Here is a 5,000-nt window from a genome sequence, read left to right on the forward strand (position 1 = left end):
AATAAAGCCAAAGCAGGAGCCCCCCACACGCAGCAAGAGTAAAAAAAAAAAATTACACAAAATATGAATCGCCCCCTAAATGACCAAAAGCTTGAGCCATCAACCAAAAAATACTTACTATAATAAACTCCAAACTCAGCAAAACATTTTGTAAATGCTTACGTTTACCAACAAAAGCAAATAAACCGCAACATAAACAAAACAAAGGAACAAAAAGCCAGAAATTGAAAATTGTCATCAGTTTCCATAGTTTAAATAAAATAATGGTCTTGTAAACCGTAGATGAATTATTATTCTTGAAGCTCAGAAAGGAGAAGCCTTCCCATCATTAGTCCCCAAAACTAACATTTTTACATAAACTTTTTCCTGCATCAACACACTATTACTATCCTCTTTAATCTTAATATCAACTTCAATTTGCTTCATACAAATATCACCTCCCTTAGCCATAGGACTAACCCTTATTTTTCAAACTATAATAGTCTGCGTAACAGCAGGCCTTTTATCTAAATTTATATGATTTTCTTATAGTTTATCCTTAATCTTCCTAGGAGCAACATTAGTTCTATTCATCTATGTATCCTCTCTTGCTTCTAACGAAAACGTTTATTCTCAATTAAAATAATAGCAACATTCCTCGCTCCAATATCATAGTACCGATGCTTCCATTCTTAGATCAAATAATCGCCCCAACTAAAGATATAACAGAAACTTTCCTTCATAAGAACGCTTCAAGACACCCAGTCAACTCAAATACTCCAAAGTAATATATATAACCCTACTACAGCGACCTTAACAGGAATAGTTATTTTATATTTGCTTTTATCTCTGATTTTAGTAGTCATACTTACATCAACCTTCTCAGGACCACTACGAACATCCTAATGACAGCACACTTACGAAAATCGCACCTATTATTCAAAATTGCCAATGAAGCTTTAGTAGACCTGCCCACCCCTGCTAATATTTCAAGTCTATGAAACTTCGGATCTCTTCTAGGAATATGCCTAATAGTACAAATTGCAACGTGAACTAAGTCTTAGCCATACACTATACAGCAAATGTAGATTTGGTCTTTTCAAGAATCGCCCACATTTGCCGAGACGTAAACTACGGATGACTTTTACGAACAGTATATGCTAATGGAGCATCATTTATCTTCATCTGCACTTACAGCCACATTGGACGAGGAATTTATTACGTCTCATTCTTATACATACATACAAACCTGATTTGTAGGAGTGATCATTCTATTCTTGACTTAGCAACAGCTTTTTTAGGATACGTATATTGCCCTGAGGTCAAATATCATTCTGAGGAGCAACCGTAATTACCAACCTGATATCAGCTATTCCATTTGTGGGGAACTTAGTACAATGAATGCGAGGAGGGTTTGCAGTAAAAAAATGCAACTCTAACACGATTCTTTGCATGTCACTTTTTATTCGCATTTAATATTACGGCTGTATCAATAGTACATATTTTATTTCTTCACCAAACAGAATCTAGCAAACCCCCTGGGAATTTCTAGTCAACTAGAAATAGTGCCATTTCATCCTTACTTTTCATTTAAAGACATTGTAGGATTTGTAGTAACATTAGCAGCCTTAATTATCCTGACATTATTAGATCCTCATTTATTAGGAGACCCAGATAACTTCAACCCAGCCAACCCCTTAGTCACTCCGGCGCACATTCAACCAGAATGATATTTTCTATTTTTGCTTATGCTATTCTGCGATCAATTCCTAATAAAATAGGAGTTATTGCGCTAGTAATATCAGTAGCCATTTTATTCATTTTACCATTTACCACACAAAATCAAGTTCCGAAAGATCGCCTTCTAACTATTAGTCAAGTTGTATTTTGATCTACAATTAGTATTGTAATCCAACTTACATGAATTGGAAGTTCTTCGTTGGACGAGGTGGTTTCGCGCTCGGCAACCAATCCGGTGGACCGACGTTCAATTCTCAGCTCGACCGACGAGGAATCAGAGGAATTTATTTCTGGTGATAGAAATTCATTTCTCGATATAATGTGGTTCGGATCCCACAATAAACTCTAGGTCCCGTTGCTAGGTGGCCAATTGGTTCTAGCCACGTCAAATATCTAATCCTTCGGGTCCAGCCCTAGAGGAGCTGTTAAACAGCTCAGTGGTCTAAGATATACTTAACTTTTTACATGAATTGGAGCTCGACCCGTAGAAGACCCCTATATCCTAACCGGACAGATTCTCACGGAACTCTATTTCTCCTTTTTCATTATTAACCCACTAGCAATAATTATATGAGACAAGCTAATAGACTGGCTATTCTTAAAGCACCCGATAAGTGTTCGAATCACTTAATAGTCTATCCTATTTTTTTTCAAACTAAAATTAGTAGAGCTTCTAAAAAAAACCTTTAACCTTATAAAGAAAATACACTCATTCAGAGCTACAGGAAGAAATCTTTTCCAAGCCAAACACATCAATTTATCGTAACGGAATCGTGGTAAAGTCCCCCGTACTCATACAAATCAAAATCCTACAAATGTAATTTTTACATAACAAACAACAGAAACAAGACATCCTCCTAAGAAAATAATTGAAAACAACGCTCTCAGAAATAAAATTCTAGCATACTCCGCTATGAAAATAAGAGCAAACCCTCCACCCATATATTCAGTATTAAACCAGGCACCAATTCAGACTCCCCCTCTGGCAAAATCATATGGAGTCCGATTCCTCTCCGACAAACAAGAAGCAAATCACAGTAAGGCTAAAGGAAACCCTAAAATAAAAAACCAGCAATAACGCTGATAGCTTCCGAATAAACCCAAATCAAAATCTCCCACGAAAAACAATATCCTAAGTAAAATTAAAGCGAGACTCACATCATAAGAAATAGTCTGAGCCACAGCACGAAGACACCCTAAAGAGAATACTTAAAAATTAGATGCTCAACCTGCACCCATAGTAGAATAAAACCCTTCTTGCTCTTGTACAACAAAGAAAAAATAAGACCCCAAAGTCAAAATAAAATAGACCTAACTCATAAGGTATTACACATCAACAAACAAGAGCAATAAACAACCTAAAGACCGGAAATAAGTAATAAGGAATAAAATTACATATAGTAGGAAAAATCTGCTCTTAGTAAATAACTTTACTTCATCAGCAAACGGCTGCAACAAACCAGTATAACCAACTTTATTAGGGCCCTTACGAATTTGAATATAACCCAAGACCTTACGCTCCAATAAAGTTAAAAAGCAACAGAAACCAAAACCAAAATAATTAAAATAAGATACCTAACCAACTTAGGCAAAATCATCAAGTAATCACTTTATTAACGGATCCTAAATCCGACGCACTAATCCGCCAAGGTAATCCATTAAAGTTTATCTTAAAATAAGGCTACCTCAGAAGCTCAATCCTTTCGTACTAAAGCCATTTTTTTAAACTTATAAACGATAGAAACCAACCTGGCTCACACCGGTTTGAACTCAAATCACGTAAAATTTTAAAATGTGCACACAGACCCACCAGGCTAAACGGCTACACCTAGAATGAAATTTAATTCAACATCGAGGTCGCAAAAGAAAATCACGCTGGTATCCCTAAAGTAACCTATACTTTTAATCCCTAAAGAAGGATCATATACTAATTACAATTATTAAATTAAATAGACAGTTACATTATGTCTACATCTCCCCAACGAAATATAAACCCAACAAAACTACTTTTTACTTAGATCGCAAGCCAATGTTAAATTTGTATCAAGTTTTATAGGGTCTTATCGTCCCACTGAATAATTTGAGCCTTTCACTCAAAAGTTCAATTCAAATCGTGTAAAGGAGACAGCTTGATAACCGTCGCCCCCAACCTTTCATTCAAGCCTTCAATCAAAAGACTGCTGACTATGCTACCTTCGCTCGGTCAAATTACCGCGGACCTTTAAATCAATCAGTGGGCGGGCTAAACTTTATAACTAATTCACACAGACAGTGTGATAAACAGGCGGAGACAAAATTTGCCGAGTTCCTTCTAAAACGCCTTTTAACACTTAAAAACTTAATCATATTCAAGCTTAAAAAACTTGTTTAAGTATACTCATATAAACATTTTATCTTTAACTTAAACAATAAATTAAATTCTTTGCTAAAAACAGCAAATACCTTAAAAACATAAATATAAAACGTTATTTACTTTAAACGTTATACCAAGATGGCTGACTTTAAGCCCACTTCAAACGATTCATGATACAAGTACTCGACAAAAACATCAGAAAAGAAGCTCATTCATCCTACCTTTCTTACCAAATTAATATTGAAACTTGGCACAAAATTAAACTCATTTAATAAAGAACCAAGATATACAAAACACCGACTAACATATCACCGCCAAAAATTTTTTTCAAACCAGTTTACAACGTAGAGAAAAAATAAAATTTAGCTCTCTTTGTTTCGGGATTACACAACTTAACGCAGCTAATGAGCCCCTGATACGAAACGGTACGAAGATTCAACACACTACTTTTATTATTTTTAATAATTCCATCACTACTACTTGTTAACTATAACCTTTAAAATAAAATTCTGTGTCATACTATAAAAGAAAAACAAATTATTATTTTTTTTTTTTTTTATATAAAATTAACCTTAAACCGGCACACAAAATAATAATGCTTAATAACTTTAAGTAGTGCCCCTGGGCAATCCCCTCCACTGTAAATGGAGTGCTTCGACAATTAGCTACAACTCACATTGCTGATCATTTTCCAATGCAACTACTATGTTACGACTTATCTCACTTTAAATAGTGAGAGTGATGAGCGATGTGTAGATGTAAACATATCTTAGAGCTAATATCAATTCAACATATTAAAATGAAAATACAAATAAATCCACCTTCAAGTTTTTTATTTTCAGAAAAAATATCCGTCTGTAAATACAATACGTTGTAACCCACCTATAACTCTACCATTGGCTGCACCTTGACCTAATATATTTAATGT

At 34.7% G+C, this 5,000-nt stretch overlaps 1 pseudogene; it reads right to left on the reverse strand.

Annotated features, from left to right (window-relative positions):
- Positions 1-3,317, reverse strand: part of LOC135209833 (NADH-ubiquinone oxidoreductase chain 1-like) — a 15,778-nt pseudogene extending 12,461 nt beyond the window's left edge.
- Between the last annotated feature and the right edge of the window lie 1,683 nt (positions 3,318-5,000).

The sequence above is a fragment of the Macrobrachium nipponense genome, chromosome 38 (assembly GCF_015104395.2).
Source record: "Macrobrachium nipponense isolate FS-2020 chromosome 38, ASM1510439v2, whole genome shotgun sequence".
NCBI classification, from domain to species: domain Eukaryota; kingdom Metazoa; phylum Arthropoda; class Malacostraca; order Decapoda; family Palaemonidae; genus Macrobrachium; species Macrobrachium nipponense.